The sequence below is a fragment of the Panthera pardus genome, unplaced genomic scaffold (assembly GCF_024362965.1).
Source record: "Panthera pardus isolate Hobbes unplaced genomic scaffold, ASM2436296v1 HiC_scaffold_13, whole genome shotgun sequence".
NCBI classification, from domain to species: domain Eukaryota; kingdom Metazoa; phylum Chordata; class Mammalia; order Carnivora; family Felidae; genus Panthera; species Panthera pardus.
Genome location: NW_026526688.1, coordinates 104179261 through 104201322, shown reverse-complemented (window position 1 = coordinate 104201322; position 22062 = coordinate 104179261). Strand labels below are relative to the sequence as shown.

The following is a 22062-nucleotide window of genomic DNA, read 5'->3' as shown; positions in this document are numbered from 1 at the left end:
CTTCAGCTTTCATATACATACAGGTCCAGAAGACTTGAAATAGTTCTAGGAGCCAGAGGAAATACTATAAACTTCTCATTCCCCAGTGTTTTGACCCTCAGATTCTTGTGGAAGAGAACCCAGGAGGCTCCTTAAATTCAATTCAGTTCAAATCAATTCAAAAGTATTATCTTTCTCTAAAGACCATTGTTATGCCTCTCTCTGTTCCTTTCTCCCTTCTTCCAGGTTAACTTAAGAAACATGATCACTTCCACCTTTGGAATCTGTCTCGGTATCCCCACCCCCATTTGAGGCAAAGATGAGATGAATGGTGCTTAGATTAAATTTCTTATTTCAGTTTGTTTAATGTCTTGACTTACTTGAAGCACTGACTCTCTTCTTTTGACTCCCTAGCCTAAGCAATCTGTCAGCAGCCTATCACCCAACAGAAAAAAGGTGACAGAGCTGGGTTTGGCAACGTGCAGTATATACACAATAGTGGTTTTTATCACCTTTGACATAGCCTAATATGAGTCATATCCAGGTCCATCTGGTTCAGTATTTTATTAGTATTTTATTACTAACAGAATATCTAAAGAATATGGCATCCAGTTTAAAATTTAGGTTCATCCAACTTCTTTTGGTGACATACAATCATAACAGTTTAGAGCTAGAATAGACTTTTGTTTCTCCATTTAGTCCAATGTCCTCAGTTAACTTAGAAAAAAACAAGAATGATCTTTTGTCACATGCCAAGTAAAATATTATATAAGCTTTTTATATACATATTCTCTATACATATATTTTATACTCTTTCAAATTCTGATAATAACCATCAGTGGAGAAATCATTATTTTCAGTTTATAGTTGAAGGCCCTGACATTCAGAGGATTTAAGAAGATTTTAAGATTTCTAAGAGAAGCTGAAACAGACATCTAAAAAAAATACTCTGTACCATAGAAAACAATGTTCAGGGTACAAAAGTAGATGTGAAGAAATCAGTTGTGACTTATTGCATTAGTCTCAGTAAGTCATGATGTCAGCCCAGACTACAGACTGTCGGGATGCAGAGAAGGAGAGAATAGAATCAAGGGAAATTCAGAGTACAGAACCAATGGGATTTAGTGATAAATTTGCTGTAGGAGGTGAGAGGAAAAAGAAGAAAGAGCCAAGTTTAACAACCAGTTATTGGCTTGCAGAACTGGTTGAATGGTGGGGCCTCTTGCAAAGATGCAAAGCCCTGACAATAAGATTTAGAAAGTGGGGGTGAGGCAGAAAGCGGAGCAAGGGTGTGGGGAGCAAAGAGATCATGCAGTGCTGACATGATACAGGCAACTTCTTCAAGCAGTTTTTAAGGTTGGAGGTTTGAGGATACATTTTCTACCAAATGCCCTCTCACCCTTTCCCTTCCCCTTATCCATGTGGCAATCCAAATGGCATTTGGGCTTTGAGTTTGAAAATATAGATGTTAACGGCATTTTCTGGGCAACTCCAGAGGTTGGCATTTATCTATGCACTTGATGAAAGACCTTGTGGTCTCCTTGGATGTAGCTAGATATTACATAACTTGAGAGAGAGGAATATTGTTGTAGAAGAATTACTAATGTAATAGGGATCTCATCTCAACCTAAACCGGGATTTGAAATTTTGATGTGTGTTTGATGAAAATATTCAGCTAAAAGCTCAAAGAGGCTATTTCGGTGAAGTAGTTTACATAGTAGGAAAATGTCTCCAAAGAGGAAGATGTCTGGAGACAGATATGGAAAGGCACATGAGTGAGCAGGAGGCTGTCTCTTTTATTAATGAGTCCCATGGAATTATCCTGAACCCAGATGCAGAAGGGGCTGCAGGAAGAATGTTAGGGATCTGTTTTCACTGGCACAGAGGCACCTATCATGTGGCTTAGAAACCAGGGTGATGAAGCAGAAACATGTTAGGGAAGAGCATCATTTTTCTCTCAATACTGTAAACATTTTGCTCCACTATCTTTCTATTTTGCATGGCTTCTGAGAAGACAGATGTCATTCTTATCTTTGTTCTCCTGCAAGTAAGGTATTTTTCCCCGCTTTTTTTTCAGAATTTTTTTCCTTATCTTTAATTTTCTGTAACTTCAAAATGATACTGATAAGGTATAGATTTTTTTTTTTTTTTTTGCATTTATCCTGCCTGGCATTCCCTAAGCTTCCTGGACCTGTGATCTGGCATCTGACATTAATTTGGGGGAAATTCTCAGTCTTTATTGTTTCAAATATATCTGTTTCTCTCTTTCTTTCTTCTCCTTCTGGTATTTCCATTATATTTCCACCATGCACTTTTTGTGATTGTCCCACAGTCCTTAGATATTCTGTTTTTTTCAGTCTTTGTTCTCTTCACTTTTTGGTTTTTGAAGATTCAGTTGTCATATCCTCAAACTCAGAGATCCTTTCCTTAGCTCTGTGCAGTCTATTAATAAACCCATCAAAGGCATTCTTCATTTCTGTTACAGTGCTTTTTATCTCAAGCAGTTTTGGTTCTTTCTTAGGATTTCCATTTCTATGCTTACATCGCCCATCTGTTCTTGTATGATTTCTGCTTTATCCATCAGGTCCCTTAGCATATTAATAGTTGTTTTAAATTCCCTGTCTGATAATTCCAATATTCCTACCCTGTCTGGTTCTGATGCTTGCTCTGTCTCTTCAAATTGTGTTTTTTATCTTTTGGTATGCCTTGCCAGTTTTTCTTGATAGTTGTACATGATATATCTAGTAAAAGCAATTGTTGTAAATAGGCTTTAGTAATGTGGTGGTGAGATGGGCGGGGGGGGGGGGGGGGTGGGGTGGGGAGGAAACGAGAAGCATTTTCTAGTCCTGAGATTAGGTCTCAGTCTTTTATGAGCCTGTGCTTTTGCGCTGTGAAGAAACATCATTTCACCATGTCTAGGCATACATAACACAGCCTGGCTCTGAGATGGCAAAGGCTACTTGGGTTTGAGGGTTTGCACTTTGGGAGAAGCAGAAAAGGGGTCTGCACTCTGAGAAGAGAGCCAGTGTTGAGTACCACTCTCACATGGTTCTGCTAACCAAGACCTTAACAAGGGATGACAAGCAGAGAAATCTGGGAGTTCTTTCAAACCCCATGCTCTGCATTTGGGGACTACAGAAATAAATGGATGAAACCATGCAATTACACATGGAGGACCATGAATTTTCAGCCATTGCTGTTACTGTGGCTTTGTAAGCACAGAGTGGCGAAGCCTGGAGGAAATGTGGATTGCACCAGAATAGTAGTTCTTAAGATGAAATGTGCTTCAGAATCACTGGTGGAACTTTTAAAGAGGATCCATGCCATGTCCCATTTTCAGGGTTTCTGATTTAGAAAGCCTAGGGTGGCATCTTGGCAACTGTGTAATGAAAAAGCTCAAGTAATTTTGATGTTTATGCCTGGTCAAGAACCCAGGGGGAGGGCGGGTGGGGAATCAAATTTTTGGGGGTATTTCACTTTTAGAATTCATTCTTTCATAACTTCATCTCTTTATGCTCAGCTTTCCCCATTCCCACTAAAAAAGTTTCCTTTCTCTGATATTGGTTTTCTTAATTCTTCACCGAAGGCTTTTCTGAAGGAGAATTACTAAAAGATTCAGCCAGCCTTAGACTCTTAGATTCTTTATACTTGGACTCAGATGAAAGGAAAAATTGAGAATGTAAACATCCTATTTTCTTCCTTAGAAGAAAATGGCTCATAATTTTATTTTGTTTGATCAGCTCCATGTTAAACAACTGTGTGAATATTTTTCTTGAAACATCCTCTCTCTTCCACTCCTATCTCCACAGCTCACTCTACTGTTAGTTTTGCTTAAAAGTTATTAATGGAATTTAGACATCAAAGCACTTTCAGCTTCATTTCTCCACTCTGGCTCCACAGGCTACAACCACCACCCTCAAGAGTTGTAAGCTACAGAAATCATCCCACATCTTACTTTTGTTCATTTATATCTGGGTGAGCTAGAGGAGATTGTCTTTCTTTTGTAGAATCTATAGTATTGAAAATGAACTAGATCAGTGACCTAATTCCTGGTTAATGAGTCCTTTATTCCCTAATGTTCCCATTAATTTTCAATCCAGTGGAATTCTTGTCTTCTTGAAATACAGCTAAAATATAATAACTGTGTAGTAATTATTTTCTTCAGTGAAAAAATTCCAAATGTCCATTCTATTAACTGAGCAAATGGAGGTCATAGTTACATCAGCCGTTAAATGTCTTTACAGGAATTAAAGAAAACTGATAATGCTCCAGTTTGAAAGAGCCACAATTAAGCAGTGTTTTTGTATTACTTCTCAGAGGAAGGAGCCTGAAGATTCTAAAGGGAGGGATGATGCATTAAGTGCTGGGAAAAAAAAAAGAGAAAGAGAGAGTCTTCAGTCTTGGGAATGTAACAACTTAGTGGGGGGCTGAGTGCCCTGAGGCGGACTGACCCAATCAGCTGCTGGGAAAAGTAATACAGCTGTTCTGCTGGAGGGAGACACATTCTAAACCGGTATGGTCCACTATCGGGGAGCTTTTGGTATCATGAGAAAAGGAAGTGCTGTTCCTTTCAACTGAGAAACTGTAGAATGTCTCACTCATCCTTTTTTTTTTTTTAATGCTGACTCCTCTTTTTGTTTTTATTAGCTTTGTGATAAAATTTCCATTTGAAAATTGATGATACAAATCAGAAGTGCTTCAAATCATCTATTTAATATTTATAGATGAAATTTATCTCTTTCCTTAAAAAATGTTTAAAGAAAACATATCTGAATTAGAACTTAGTGTTTACTGCACATAAGATGAAATGGAAACTAACCTCTTTATTGCATGTGGGTTTTTTTGTTTTTGTTTTTTTATTCCTTGGCTTATTCAGTTAATTTGGATTTACTATTTGTAAGGTGAAAAGAAACACTTTTCCCCACAACTCTGTGGTCTATTGGGAGACTTTACACAGTAGGAAAAAAAGTGTGAGCAACTACGTATCATTATTATAGAACGGATTTTCAGATGGAACACTAAGAATTTACTCAAACATATTCCTTGGAACTATTTCATCATAAAAACCAAAATATGATTAAATTAATACTGCTGATTCAATGAGCTCATTTGACAACAGTTGCAAGGTGCAATTTGAGGAGTTTTATGGGCCAATGTTAGGGTTAGGCATATACTTTCTACCCCCAAGCCCCTGTATTGTATTATTCAGAAAATATAGTGGAGTCAATGGATAGGTCCTTGAAAAAAAATAGAAAAAAGAAAAAGAAGAAATGCCTTCTATTTCCCAATGCTTATTAATTCAAAATTTATTTACATTTTTCAGTGGATGGATCATGTAGTTTAATACATAAGGTGGGATATAAATAGTGGCAACACCAAAGACAGGCTCAGGGGACCATCTTGCAGGGCCCTTCCCCTCGCCCCAGCTACCTCCACAAATTTAATAATGTTTTTTTCCATCTAGACCATTGCCATTTTCTCAATCATGTGAAAATCATCTCTCTTGAAAACATTTCTATTTTCATTGATCTGTGATTTATTTTATTTTTTTTGAAGTTTTAAATTTTTTTTAATTTTTTTATTTTTATTTTTTTTTCAATATATGAAATTTATTGTCAAATTGGTTTCCATACAACACCCAGTGCTCATCCCAAAAGGTGCCCTCCTCAATACCCATCACCCACCCTGCCCTCCCTCCCACCCCCCATCAACCCTCAGTTTGCTCTCAGTTTTTTAAGAGTCTCTTATGCTTTGGCTCTCTCCCACTCTAACCTCTGTTTTTTTTTTTTCCATCCCCTCCCCCATGGGTTTCTGTTAGGTTTCTCAGGATCCTCATAAGAGTGAAACCATATGGTATCTGTCTTTCTCTGTATGGCTTATTTCACTTAGCATCACACTCTCCAGTTCCATCCACGTTGCTACAAAAGGCCATATTTCATTTTTTCTCATTGCCACGTAGTATTCCATTGTGTATATAAACCACAATGTCTTTATCCATTCATCAGTTGATGGACATTTAGGCTCTTTCCATAATTTGGCTATTGTTGAGAGTGCTGCTATAAACATTGGGGTACAAGTGCCCCTATGCATCAGTACGATCTGTGATTTATAATTTAAGTAAAAACAAATAAGACAAGTCCCTTAACTTTCCTCACCGCCACTTCCTGCTGCCCCTCAATTCCTCCATGTGAATATGCAGACCCCAGACAAAGAGACAAAGATGATTTTCTGGAGAGCAGAAAGACTCAAATTAAATGGCAATATAGCATATGCTCTATGAATGGTTTGGATGAAGTCATTAAAGCAGCTCTTATTCTACCATCTTTATGTAAGTATGTTTTACAGAAAATCTATACTGGAAAATAAAGAAATAATGGGGATTGTCTGTGGATTAAAAATTATTGAATTGGCTTGAACTTACTTTTTTGTTATTTTTTTAATGTTTGTTTATTTTTGAGAGAGTCAGAGACAGAGTGTGAGCAGGGGAGGGGCAGAGAGAGAGGGAGACACAGAATCCAAAGCAGGCTCCAGGCTCTGAGCTGTCAGCACAGAGCCCAACATGGGGCTTGAACCCATGAGCCATGAGATCATAACCTGAGCTGAAATCAGATGCTCAATCAACTGAGTCACCCAGGTGTCCCAAGCTTCCTTTTTGAGGGTTTCCATCTACCACCTACTTCTACTTACCTACATCCCACACAATATGGACAGGAAAAAAAGCAGAGTGCATTTTATAATTTCAGAGGATGGAAGACAGCAGCAATTAATTAATGAAGACTGAAGAAATACTTATTATAATGTTTCAAATGTTCTTTTGTACTTATTTGACAAAAATCCCAAGATTCATCAGTTTCTGGAAACTCAACGCAAGGTAAGAGCTGCAGCTGACTTTGAATCTGACATATGTGTGAAGTAAGAACGCAATCGACATTGAAATGCCAGTCTGTGATTTCCCTTGAGGTATTGCTTTAGTTTCTGTTCCATCAAAAGCACACCAGCTGTAACTATGTGTTAAATATTTATTTTGGAGATGGATAGAAAGAAAATTAGACACAGCCTCCACTTTCAAAGATTTTAATCTGGTAAGGGTGACAGACTGAAGGGAGTACACAAATCAGATTTAGGGAGTGAACAAGATAGTGGTTGTGGGGAAAATGTTGAAGGTGAGCTGCAAAAGGAATATTGAAGCCCTGTGGTTCTGAGAACAGAAATGCTGTTGTTGGGATGTCTTTTAATTCCCATCTAGGTTGATAGGTAGAATTTTTTAATACATTCCACCCGAATGTGGAATCTGATAACACTCATTAGTTTGCCCATGGTATCTAGTAGTTTTATGACATCTACACCCTTAAACCTTGGAATGGTGTGACCCTCATGGTGGAGGGGAGGCGAAGCACATAAATAATTTCAGGGACTTCTTTCTAAAGTCCTTAGGCAATCATCCAACCTCTGTGTGTCTCAGTTTCTCAATCTGTAAAGCAGTAATGCAATATCTATTCCACAAAATAGTTGTGAGAATTAAATGAGATAATCATATAAAGTATCTAGCACAGATCCTAGAGCAAATGTTCAATAAAAAGCAGTCATTATTTTATTCTTTCTTTCTTTTTTCTGTGAGACTGGCTTTCCTTCACTGTGACTGATGAGACACTAACCAAGCTGGGGGATCAAACAAGGGACTTTTCACCAAGGTAGGTGCAAGACATAAAGGGGGACAGATGAGTTACATGCCCAGGCATAAAATATGAAACAGTAAAAAAATCTGGGAACTTCACAGGAAGTTATCTGTGGGAATGTCTGGAAGACTTCTATAAAAACAACCTATAAAGATGTTGCTTTAGCTGCGAATATTTTGTGGATTTAATATAATAAAATTAATATTATTAATTTCAGTATCAAGGGCAAATGCACATATATGGAGAACCTATTATGTGCCAGGCATTGTGCTTAGCTTACCTTGCATATATCACCTCATTTAATTTTCTCACCAATATAAAATAATACAGTCCATTATGCCTCATTTGAAATTTTAAAATAAAAAATTTATGAAAATTAGAATATTGAAATAATTGCTTGAGCAACAAAATCTGACCTGAACTGACATGAGATTATTTTTAGTCTTTATTTATCTCACTTAAAATAAATATTCATGCAGTTTGCTATAGAAACCTTAATGTTTGGTCATGGGGTGTTTCTCAGACCCCACTAGTGTAATGTTCCATATTGTCATTATAAAATAGTCTCCAAATTTCAAAATTCACCTGGACTCTAGGATTTTAGATAAGGTAGGGTAGACTTTTAAAAAAAAGATAACATTTATTGAGAGCTTGCATATGCCATGTTTGGGTCGAAGTCTCTACTGATCTTAATTCATTCATCCTCATAATAATCCTGGGACAATAATCTTGGAGGAAAGAGAAACACATGAGGTGATCTCTACCTTCATCTAGACTTTCTGCCTAGAAGTACTTTCCACTGAAGTACAGGAAGGGGAAACCAAACAAAACTTGGGTATGTCAATGAATTGAGGGGACCGAAATCATTACTTGGGGAAGGCAAGGCAACTAGAATATGTGAGGCAGACTGCCTATGAAGAGGGAGCTATGCAGAAGTGCTCCAAGTATCTTCAAAGTAGCCCCATCAAATCTTTGGCTGAATATCAATCTACAAAGATCACTGGACATGAGCAATTTCAGGGGAAGGACAATTACCAGGGAGCTGTAAGTTGAACAATTCCTGGAGCTCATAAAGGTCTGAGAATCATTCAAGCTCCCATCAGCCAAAGTGAAGAGCCCTTCATGAATATATGATGCATTTAGTGGAGAGCCCAGAAAAGCCTCACCTTAAAAGTGGGGCTCAATGAGCATTAAAGGTAATCTAAATTCACCCCCAAACTATAACAAAATGCAACACTCAAGAACATAAATACATGATGTTCAGCATTCAACTAAAATCACTGTTTATGGGAAGAAGCAGAAAAATGTGACCCATAACTTAGAGAAAAGTCAGTCAATAAAACAGACCCCAAATTAAAAAGGTAGTCAAATTAATTAACAGACAGCAATATACATATTGGACAGTGATAGAAAGTATCCAGAATGAAGCACAGATTAAAAAAGGCTGAAAAAAATTAGTCTTTAGTGATCCAGGAGATAATAACAAATGCAATTGGGATTCCAGAGAAAGGAAGGAAGATAAAAAATGCTTGATGAAATAATGGCCAAACTTTTTAAAATTTGATTTGAAAAGTTATAAACTCTCAGAACCAAATGACAAAATGAAGCCCAAGTAAAACAAATATAAATCAAGCCTCTCCAAGACTTATTTTAATCAAATTGCTGGAAAGGTGTTAAAGAGGGAATCTTAAAAGCATCAAGAAAACAAACACACATTGCATACAGAGAAACAAAGATAAAAATAACAGCAGACATTTTGTCAGAAATTTATGCAAACCAAAGACAATGGACTTATTTCTTTAAAATGCTAACAGAAAAAGATGTCAACTCAAAATTCTATATTCAGCAAATCTTTCATAAATAAGACTAAGGAGAAATTGACACATTTATTTTATAATTTATAGAGAAATTCAAAGAGCAAGTGATTAAAAAAAATAAATTTGGGAGGATTTATGCAATATGATTTCAAGACAATAAAGTATAGTACCGGGGCATCTGGATGGCTCAGTCAGTCGGGTTTCTGACTTTTAATTTAGGCTTAGGTCATGATCCCAAGGTGGCGGGATTGAGCCCTACATTGGGCTCTGGGCTGAGTATGGAGCCTACCTAAGATTCTCTCTCTCTCTCTCTCTCTCTCTCTCCCCGTCTGAGACCTCCCCCTCTTGTGCCCTCTCACTCTCTAAAAAAAAAAAAAAAAAAAAAAAGTTATACTACCAAGGGAGTATAGTAACAGCAGAGACTAGACATACATAGATTAATGGAACAGAAATGACAATCCATAAATAGACCAACAATTATATAATCAATTCATTTTCAACGAAGGTGTCAAAAATTCAGTGGAAAGGATTGTATTTTCAGTAAACTGTGCTAGAATAACTGGATATATGTACATACAAAAAGGGGATCTCAGCCTTTTTGTTACATCATACACAAAAAATAATTCAAAATAGCCCTTATACCTAAACATAGGAGCTAAAACTATAAATCTTTTAAGAGGAAATATAGGATAAAATCTTTATAACCTTGAATTAGGCAGAGGTTTCTTAGATAAGACATAATCATAAACCATAAATGAAAATTTTGTTAACTTTACTTCACCAAAATCAAAACTTTTACCTGTCAAAAAACACTATTAAAAATGAAAAGCAAGCCACAAAATGGGAGAAAATATTTCCACAACATACATCTGTGTACCCACACACATAACTACAAAATATACAGAGAAGGTGTATAACACAATGATAAGAAAAGGGCAACATTTCAATTAAGAAATGAGCAAAAGAGGGGCGCCTGGGTGGCGCAGTCGGTTAAGCGTCCGACTTCAGCCAGGTCACAATCTCGCGGTCCCTGAGTTCGAGCCCCGCGTCAGGCTCTGGGCTGATGGCTTGGAGCCTGGAGCCTGTTTCCGATTCTGTGTCTCCCTCTCTCTCTGCCCCTCCCCCGTTCATGCTCTGTCTCTCTCTGTCCCAAAAAAAAAATAAATAAATAAATAAATTAAAAAACGTTGAAAAAAAGAAATGAGCAAAAGAAAAAGAAGACACTTTGTGGCTAACAAGTTCATGGAAAGATACTCAACATCATCAATCGTTAGGAAAATGCAAACTAAAATCACCATAAAATACCACTATACATCCATTAAAATGGCTTATATTGAAAAGGCTGACAAACCCAATCGTTGACTAGGATGTCAAGAAAACTAGAACCCTCATGTATTTCTGGTAGGAATGTAAAACGCCCAATCACTTTGTGTAACAGTCTGGCAGTTTCTTAAAAAGTTAAACATACACTTACCATAGGATCCACTTTGTCTGAAGGAACAATAGTAATGTCTCTTGGTGGTGGTTTTTTTTTTTTTTTTTTAAACATGCAGACGTAAATTGTATGAAAAATTTAGCACAAAGAATGAGACAGGGAATGGAAAATTCATGTATGTGAATTAGCATAATGCTATTTGAAGGAGCCGGTGATAATTTAAAAATTACTGCTCCTAAGGACCTGAGGGAAGAGGAAAGTATCCAAAAGTTTTTCCTTTCTGGCTCCAAAAATAGTTTCGTTTCTTGGATGAGAAAGCTTTTCATATGCTGGGGCCTCAGACTCCTTCATACACTTCTGCACCTCGGCAGCAAGCCCAAGCTGGGCAGGAGTTACCATCATCTTCCTCTTTCTAATGGCCTTCGAGGCTGGATGGTGTGGACTGTTTGCTGACCCCCCCCACCCCCCCCCCCCTCCACTTTCCTAGAGCATGGCAGGGGGGGTGGGTATATAGATCTCTAGCTTCTTCCTCCTGTTCTCCTAAGGAGAGATTTCGTTACTCCCGGGCCCTTGTCCCTAGCTGCATCTCAGGGGGCTCACGGATAGACGGACAAGGCTTAAGAGGGGGAAGCCTGGCAGGGAGACAAGTGGATCCTAGAAGAGTTCTTCCCTGTGCTGTCGCCCACTGGGAGCCGGGATTGGGTTTGCAACAGTACAGTAAATTTCGCATCTAGGGCACTGGCCTCCACTAAACAGGTGTGTGCACACATATAGAGGGTTCTAGTTTCTGGCATGAAGGCGTCTGCCCAAGCTTTCTCTCTACCGCCCATCAAAGGGGAGCAGAGGTGAGGGCTTGTAGGGATGGGGCCTAGCGCCGGCCTGGTCCCACGGGCCTTGACTCCCCCACACTGGCGCAGGCTCGTTCTGACTGCGCATGCGCAAATCCAAAGGCTCCCGGCAGCCTCCAGGGGCGACTGGTGGGATGCAGGTGCCCATGCGCGAGTGCCAAGCAACAAGATCTCAGTGACAGAGAGGCAAGTGTTTCTAGCTGGTATCAGAAATTAAGCGGCTGTTGGAGGGGAACACTCTGAACCGGAGCCTGCTGAAAATACCCGGCGCTGTCTGCTTTTAGGGCTGCCGGCTCCTGACTCAGGCCACTGTTGTTAGTCTCCCCTGGCTCCCTCCAAACACCACCTGCCCCTGGGCTTCTGAGCTCACACAAACCACTGTCCCTGCCGCCCTCACCTGCTCAGTGCCTCCGGTGGCCAAGGTAGGTCTGGCATCCTAGCCTCGCCACCCCCTGGGTGGGTGGAATCAGACATGTCTTTGGAGTGTCACAGTGAGAGAGTTTTAATAAAAAATGGGTGATGGAATGGGGGAAGGTGGGTAAGGGTACGATGCTGGAGATTTGTTTTTTGCAGAAGGCATTTTAAAAAAGTTCAGGCTGTAATGAGATAAAACATTTTACCTTAGCAAATCCATCACGTTAAAAAAAAATGTTAACGGTGTTTAGGAAAATAGAAGGGAAAACTGAATTTCTGGCAGAACACCAGTTGGTTATTACTGCTAAACTTCATCAAACAACTGTGCATTCTACTTAAGACTTCATTTTGGTGCCCTCAAATACAATCACAACTGCAGGGGGTAGGCTGCAGCTGTAAGACGACTGTCCCTAATGCTCCCTCATTCATTCAGGAATTTGATCTGTTTCAGAATTTTCCCTTTTGTCATTTGAAGTCACTCATGAAGTGGAAATGGGGGGATGAGGAAGGTGGGAAGGTCAGATTGGTGTGGGTAAACACAAAGAAAATTCGTAGAGACAGGAACAGCAACATCAACAAAAAAACCTGGTCCCGGAGTTTATTCAAAAGAGCAGCAATCAGAGGAGTTTCAGGAATTGAAATATACTTGAGTTAGGTGGAGGAGTGGGGAGTGGTTGAAGGGACAGGCTCACTCTCAGCAACGAGGAGGGTCATAGAAAGAGCAGAAGTCGTGCCTGGCAGAGTCAGTGAGAAAAAGACCTGGGTCAAGAGAAGCGTATGGTTTTGGTTTAGCTCTTTATTACCTGCCACCATGTTGACACGGAGAACAGAGAAGGAGAAATAGCACTAAGGCAAAGAGTGAAATTTAGGAGTAGTTGTAAACTAGGTAAGATGAGGGGGATATTTTAAACAATGAATATGACTGAAATAGGGCTTATTTATATTAACTCTTGCTTGGCCCATAAATAAATAAGCTATTTATAAATAAACTATTATTTCCTGTCTTGCTTTCCATTTTTAGCTTCTAGAAATCTTATCAACAAATAAATAGGGCTATGTTCTTCCTATTGCTTTAGTGATAGATATAGCTTCATGTTTATCCTTTTCTCCCTTCCACTGGGCTTAAAGTCCTAGAACTAGATAGAAGAGAAATAGTTTCAGAAATAAACACAAAATAAGAGAATATGTCTTGACGTGTGGTTACCAGTGTAGATATTTGTGATTATTATTTTTTCTGTCACATGTTGATATTTGGAATCATAAAAATAATACAATTTTGTATTCTATATTCCAGAATTCCACATGAATGGTTTACGATGTTGGTGAAATGTTCTCTATGATACCACAAAATGTCTTCTTAAAACCAACCAAATAATGTTGATCAGTGAATTTCCTTCTTCAATGACCTCTGTGGACAGAAGAGTTTGAGGCACATGAACAAGGAATGCGCAAGATTATTGGGATCTGGAAGGTACTTTGTGAACACATGAGGCTGCGCACCTGTACTCTATGATGGTGGTTGACATTGGTGGTGGGAAGATTTCAACTTTTCTCTAATTTAAGAAGATTTAAATAAAGGTACGTGAAACATTGGTTAATAGTATAGACAACAAGTCTTAGAATGAGATCTTGGAAAATTTTGTACCCTGCATTTTGTTTTTGATTAAAAGTCACATAGACTAAAAGTCACATTTATCTGAAGGGTGTATTATTATTGAACAATTTGAATTTGCTGTGGTCAGGGTCTGTGCAAGTCTTCATGGGATCATGGACTACACAGGACTGGAAGGGCCTTTAAGAAATGTGCTAGGTATTAGACTGGAATTATACTGGAATTAAAAGAAAAAGATGTTAGCTGGGTGAGATAAGGGTCTGATCTTTATTGAGATCTCACCTTCCATTCCAAAAAGCCAAAGTGGCTGCAAGACACCCTGTGCTCACTTTGGCAGCACATATACAAAAAGCCAAAGTAGCAAAAGTAACTGAGTAAAGCACACATATAGGGAATGCCTTTGCCCTACTTTTCCCTCATTTTTAAAAAGACCAAAATGATCTTTTGGATTCCAGGCTCTTGATACTTGATATAAATGTACATAAACCAACATTTTATCTGTTTGCAAAAGGTGATGACTATTAAATACCTTTTAGAGAGAAAGGATAAAAGTCAGAAGCTTGGCTGTGTCTTTAGCTGCTTTACCAATACTTAGTCTTTCCTATACAGGAAAAATCTAGGGCGATGTACTAAATCAAAGTAAATAATTGATTGCTTTAGCTAAGGGTAACTTGACAGTTTAGAGAGTTTGACTTATATGGTTATTGTTTGTATAAATGATGTGTTTTATGAACCATAATGATACGTGATAAAATTTCATAAACATCTATAGAAGTATTCAAATCACCTTAGATTAGATAGTGGACTTTTAAATAAAATTTCCCCACATTTTCTTGTAGACTTCCTGGTTGATATCTTGGAATCCTGGCAGCTTCTGAGCAACAGTTTTCCCAAGACTCTGAGGCAGTAGTTACATCTTTTAAGAATCCAGTTAGTAATTTTATCCTGGATACATTTTATTCTGGAGACATTTCCATTTTAAACAGTTTATGCAATTATACACACACATACACACACGTGTATATACGAACACACATAGGGCCATGTGTAAAAGACATTTTCCCTATAAACTCTTTTCATCTTATTCATAAACTAAGACTGAGTACTATCGAGGAGCAGATAGTTGTCTAAAAATCTATTAAGGAAGAACTTTGGATTTAAGGGAAATATTATTCATTGAACCCTCAGACATTCTCAAGCTAGAATTTACCCTTAAGCATAAGGAATGGAGAAATTTATTACCACCAGTTTTTATCTTTACTTGTTTTTTTACTCTGTCCTATGTAAGAAAAACCAATTGAATTAATGTGGTGTTGGTGTTATTTTCATGTTCTAGTAAGCTTAATTTAAAAACATCACTTATGTTCCTCTTCTTTTATACTATGTTTCTGAGTTGCTCATGTACAATATATCTATGTTGTGATTTCTCAGTTTCTTCATGGAATGTGCTATTTTAGTTCTAGATATCTGATCATATTTAAATGACTTAGTCTTTTCTGGTCAAATAGTAACTTTTTCCCCCCCTTCAATATTCTGCAGGGGAATTAAGCAGATTCTCATAGGTAGAAATGTTTAAATGTGTCTTCAGAACACTCATGGGAAAAACAGAATAGCTCTGTCATGTTTTTAGCAGCAAAACACTTAAAAGAAATAGTTCTCCAACAAAATTTGTTATGAAGCCCACTAGAGATAATCCCATCCTAAATTACTTGCTGCATAATACATTCTTATAAAAAAGAGCAAAACATGGCAGGAAGGTAAGATAAAGAACTATCTCTGAAACACATTAAGTCCTGATATATATTAACAACTATCAGTCAGTTTCTAACTTGCACTTTCAAATTATAAAAGGAAATTTGTTTGATATGCTTTCTATCTTATATTTGGAAAACTTAAAATAATGTTAGAATAGGTTAGATTTAGAATAGGTTTTTGTTTCCTAGTTTGAAGAAATACAGTAAAATCTTGGGTTTGCGAGCATAATTCATGCTTGTAATCCAAAGCACTTGTATATCAAAGCAAATTTCCCCATAAGAAATACTGGAAACTTAGATGATTTGTTCCACAACCCAAAAATATTCATATAAAAATGATTACAATACTGTAATATAACACAAAATAATAAATAAAATACAAAATATAAAGAAAAATAAACAAATTAACCTCTATTGCCTTTGAAAACCTTTGTGGCTGCTGTGAGGGAGACAAGAGAGGGGGGTTATCGTGTAGGATGACTTTCACTACCACTAATGGAATCACTGCTGTTTATTGGCTCAACGGAATCTTTTTCTTTTTGTGCAACTTTTAACAAGGAACCTATACAAAGACATTTGCTTTTTGCCTCATTTTGAGGGTTTCATGGAAATGTGACATTGCATTGATGATCACCCACAATCCCGCAGTGAGAGAAGGAGAGTGAGAGAGCAAGACTGAGAGCGAGAGAGAGAAGAAAAATCATTGGCTCAGTTGTGATCATGTGACACTTGGCATTACATACTACTCATATCGCAAGACAGCACTCCTTTATCAAGTTAAAATTTATTAGAAATGTTTGCTTGTCTTGCAGAACACTCACAGCAAAAGTTACTTATAACCCGAGGTTTTACTGTAGTTAAAAAAAAAGTAAATGGTAATTGTGTGTCATGGCTACTCCTCACCATCTGGGTTTCAGAAATAGTGTTCTGCTCTTCCTCTTGGCTTACAAAACTAAGTTTCTATACTTCTGCTGCTGGGTAGACACTAAGGGTGGACAGGGAGGGACAGAAAGAACAGAATACACAACTTCTCTTAATTTCAGTCCTCTATCATCCATCAACCACTGAATGACCAAGCCTTGTTTGTACCCACTTGCAGCACCCTGAAATGAAGCTGTAAGAGACACGCCCCCCAAACCCCTGGCAGTCACAAACTGATAACCTGTAGATCATTTTAGAGGGTTTTTTTTTATAACTTGAATTTCTTTTTGTTTTGTTTTGTTTGCTTATTTTAAAGTAAACTTTGTATTCAAGTACATGTTATTCTTGAATACAGAATGATACACAAATCAACATGTGCAGCTCAAGGAATTTCATAAAATGAATACCTTTGTGTAATCAGTATCCAGTAACTAATTGCCCACATTAGCAAATTGGGACATGACTACATAAATATCTAGATTCCCGATTTATTTTGGAAAATTGGAAAATCTTACCTTATTGGGTTCACATTTTCACTAACATTAGTCAGCCAAACTGAGAAGCAGCTAATCTTTTAAGTAGAGCATATGCTTCTACAGTCCCTACCACTCCCGAGTACCTGCTTGTGAAGGCAAGTGTTGGTTGCTGTTGACAAATACAAATAGTGAAAATTAGAATGACTGTAAAGTTGTGATCAAAATCTAACAAAACAAAAAAATATGAGAGGAATATAAGAGTCAATGGAATGTTCTTAAAGTGGCAAGTATTTTGATTGAGCTGAACAAAAAAGAATGCAGATTCTAATTGGCCCATAATTATATTAATTAGAACTGATCATATCATGGGGAAAGTTGGCTGGGGCTTGAGTGAAGGTTACACATTACAACCACTTGAGTTACTTGATGGACATTGGTTTACTGAAAGGTGTTAGGGCTAGGTTTTGCCAAATTCTATAGCTATTCTTAGATTGTGGTATGTGCCTTTAATTTTATAATTACATTTAGGCTGCTTCAGATCTATATTACTTTAATCCAGTATTCATGTTATATAGTCACAGTCAGAATCTCCCAGTTACTATCTATTTCCTGCAAATTAGTTAGCTTTCTTCAACAGCTGATGAGTGGGATACCTCTTATTGGTTGTAGTGTTGACTGACTACTCAGTGATAAGTCCCACACCCCTCCCCACTTTTCTTCTTTCTAATGCTGATCTTTGTTCAGGTGATTTAATCTCTTCCACATGGCCATATACTTTTCTGATCCAATTATGGTAATCTCATTCTTCTTGGCTATTTATATTTTAGTAATAAGTTTGATACCTTTCTGGTCAATGAGCGATGAAGTGGAATCTTCTGGGGGCTTAGAGAAAAACTTGTTCAACATTAAAAAGAGACACAAAAAGACAGTATTTTTACTGGATATTACCTTGTCTGATTAAGATATAAGGTAGTTAGCCTAAGGACAAGCTTACATATTGAATAATGCAATATAGAAAAATGGAAAGGATCCTTGATGATATTGTTGAGGCATTGAACTAAGCAACCCTGAAGCTGCCTCACTTCAAAATTTCTCCTATAAAATGATAAATTTCATAAGGCTTAGGCTAGTTAAGCCAGGATTTTCTGTTTGCTATAGCTGAGATACTCTAATTAATACACTAGAGGAAATACTTCATTGGTGAATGATTTACAATTAAACGATGTGTTAGATTATGTAAAAAGGTTTTTATCTCAGTCTGTCCCACAGAATAAATTACCCTAGAAAGGAGATAGAAAATTGGATGATGGTAGAAAGGTAAAATAGAGTCAGTAAGTCAAAAAGGATGTGGCAGTAGCCTAGACCAGAAGTCAAAATCTATTCTAACACATTCATTCAGATTAAAAATGTAATATACTATATATGTGCATATATATGTATATATATATATATATACATATATATATATGTATATATATATATACACACGCACATACATATATATCTATATGTAATAAATGAAATTGTGTATATGAATATTTCCTCTAAATGGTTCAGATAGTTCATATAGTTTGTGTTTCTGATGAATCTTGAGTACTTTTTTGTTTCTCAAATTGTTAAACCTAAATCATTAATGTTGAGATTAGTCAACAAAGTCCTCTTATCTACCCATTTATTGAGCTTAGCTTCAATAAACTTTGAACACAAATTAAAGGTTTCTATGAACTAAGCTTCTTTTATGAAACTGATTTGTTTATCATCTTAGTATAAGCAGGAACAAAGGGCACTGGCTTAAATGAAAGGGGGGAGTCCCCTCTCTAGCCATCTTTCTTCCTATCACCCATTACCACAGCAGCTTGGCCCAGGGCCCAGCAGGGAGGCTGGGGCAAAGCTGTTCCTCCCAGAAGGGACCCTCTGTGGCTGTTCCTTCCAGTTGCTTGTGACTCACTAGCCTCTGAAATAAGGAAGGACAAGATGTGAGGACTTCCTGTCACTTTCCAAAGACTTCAGCCCACTTCAAGGGCAAAGAAGGAGGATATTGTGTATCAAACAGATATGAATCCTGACTGCATATTTAGAAATGCTCAGTATGGTTGGTTAGAATTTAGGAGCAAAAGAGTTTTTCGTTGTGATCAGTTTCCTATTCTTTGGAGGAAGGTATCTATCTGCCCACCTGTCTGTCTGTCTGTCTGTCTATCTATCTACCTGTAGCTTCCTAGCTGAGCCTCTTGGTGCTATATTCTATTCTGCCAGTGAAAAGGATATAGTACACCATCACATCATTTGACAGGAACTTTATACTACAAGTTAGAAATTATATAGGAGGAACAGAAATGTATTTTAGGATAAGTTAGATAAGTAACATACCCTTCTCTCTAGGGTAAGGGAGATAAGTAACATAAAGTCACATATGTTAGAAAATATAAGTAAGTGTTTAGAGTCTTGGGGGGAGCATGAGAGGAGGGACAGAGTGTTGGCTAAGCAGTGATATGGCATTAGCCTAGACCAAGACTGCTGACTCTGATCTGCAGGCCAGATCCCACCTGCTGCCTGTTTTTGTATGACCCACAAGCTAAGGAAGGTTATAACATTTATATTTAATTTGTTTTTTAAGTTTGTTTGTTTGTTTGTTTTGAGAGGGAGAGAGTTCAAGCAGGGTAGGGGCAGAGAGAGAGAGAGCAAAAGCAAAAGAATCCCAACCAGGCTCCACAGATGAAGGGCTCAAACTCGTGAACCATGAGATCATGACCTGAGCCGAAATCAAGAGTCGGACACATAACTGACTGAGCCATTCCAGGTGCCCCAAGGTTTCAACATTTTTAAATGGTTGAAAAAAATTAAAAGGATATTTTGTGATACATGAAAATTGTATGAAATTGAAATTTCAGGTTCCATACAGAGTTTTAAGGCATAGAACCATGCCTGTTTATTTACATATTTTCTGTGGCTACTTTTGAGTTAGAAGGCAGAGTTGACCGGGTATAATAGCCCGGCAACAAAGGTTTAAATATTTACTGTCTGGCCTTTTACAGAAAGCTTGCAAGCCCCTGGCCTAGACCAGTGCTCATCAACTCTTAATATACATGTGAATCATTTGGGGATTTTGTGAAAATGTGTAGTTTCTGATTCAGTAGGTCAAGGGAGCCTACATGTCTGCATTAATGAGCTGAGGACCACACAGTAAGTAGCAAGTTTCTAGCACAGGATTAGCAAACTTATTTTTTAAAGAGCCAAATAATAAATAGTCAGAATCTGCAGCCTATCCAGTCTTTTTTACAACTGCTTACATCTTCTGGGCAAAGTAGACATAGGCAACATATAAAAGAACAGGAGAGACTGTGTTCAAATAGTCATTTGAACAGAAGCAGGCATTGGACTGGATTTGGCACACAGACTTACTTTGACATTCACTGCTTTCAGGTATTAGTATTGGGTGTCCATTAAGAAATAGGCACAGTCCTACCCTCAAGTTGCTTACTAGTTCCATAACACATCCCAGTAATAATGATGACATATAGCAGTTAACTTTTATTGGGTAATTACTATATGCTAGGCTCTATGTTAAGCATATTCTCTTATATAATCATCACAACAAATCCTAGGAAGCAGATACTGTCATTATCTTTGCTTACAAATGAGAATACTGAGCTTCAGAGAAAAATAACTTACCCAAAGCTGCCACAGCAAATCAGTGATGGGCCTAGGATCAGACATAACTCATGATTAATGAATGACTGTTGGATTATTAGATGACTGGATTAAATGTGTACACTCATAGGAGTTCCACAAGCTGGAGAAAAGACTGTGTTTCCTTCATTGTGAGTCCTGGTGCTTGAAGTCATAAACAATAAAAGCTGTGACATCTGTTTAGAGGCAACATTAAATGTAGGTGTCAGAAACTGGATGTTGGGCTCAGGGAGTGTAGGGCTTTCTTTTTCATGATAGATTTCGCACCTTTACTGCATGTTCTTGAAGTTAAGGCTCATAGAGATCTCAGAAAGCACATTTTTCATAGTCTTGAAGTTTCCATGATCCAAAAATGAAATTGCTTTACTTTATAATGTGTTATTTTAGGCACCAAATAGTATGGCATTCTGCCTTCCTTGTATACTTTGGAATTTTCAGTTGTACAATAAATGTCCCTTCTAACCACAGTGACTAGAATTACATTTCTCTTTCCAAATTCTTCTAGATTTTTTTCCCTTCTTTCTTAGCTACAGTTACTAAAGTAGAGAGTAGACCTTGACTCTAGCCTGAAATGTAAGATTACTTTTATCTGCCTTTACACTGTTATTTCCATGTAAATGAATGTTTCTAGGTAAGACACATATCAGCATAACTACATTCTGATAAATTAATAGATCACTAAGAGCAAACATGTTGTAAGTAAAAGTGCTTTGGAAAAAATTTTCTAAAGTCTCAGACACAATATCTTTAGATTATAGATAACATATAGAGATAAATAATTGTGTAATTTTTTTAATGAATCATCTGTTGAAAAATTTTCATATAATTGCTCTCATGATTAATAATAGTTTCCATTTTATAAACAATGTAGATGACAGGGCAAGGAGGAATATGGGAATGTTCGAAATCCTAGAACTGTATCATCTTAAATTTTTATTTTTTATTTTTTTTAATATATGAAATTTACTGTCAAATTGGTTTCCATACAACACCCAGTGCTCATCCCAAAAGGTGCCCTCCTCAATACCCATCACCCACCCTGCCCTCCCTCCCACCCCCCATCAACCCTCAGTTTGTTCTCAGTTTTTAACAGTCTCTTATGCTTTGGCTCTCTCCCACTCTAACCTCTTTTTTTTTTTTTTTTTCCTTCCCCTCCCCCATGGGTTTCTGTTACGTTTCTCAGGATCCACATAAGAGTGAAACCATATGGTATCTGTCTTTCTCTGTATGGCTTATTTCACTTAGCATCACACTCTCCAGTTCCATCCACGTTGCTACAAAAGGCCATATTTCATTTTTTCTCATTGCCACGTAGTATTCCATTGTGTATATAAACCACAATTTCTTTATCCATTCATCAGTTGATGGACATTTAGGCTCTTTCCATAATTTGGCTATTGTTGAGAGTGCCGCTATAAACATTGGGGTACAGGTGCCCCTATG

The 22062-nt window shown here is 37.5% G+C and overlaps 1 long non-coding RNA gene across 1 annotated transcript; it reads left to right on the top strand.

The window, feature by feature from the left end:
• The first annotated feature begins 6223 nt into the window (after positions 1 to 6223).
• On the top strand, positions 6224 to 15491 carry LOC109248732 (uncharacterized). Its single transcript, XR_002072229.2, has 3 exons — positions 6224 to 7670; positions 13464 to 13747; positions 14621 to 15491. It is a non-coding gene; the product is annotated as an uncharacterized LOC109248732 (long non-coding RNA).
• Positions 15492 to 22062: the final 6571 nt, after the last annotated feature.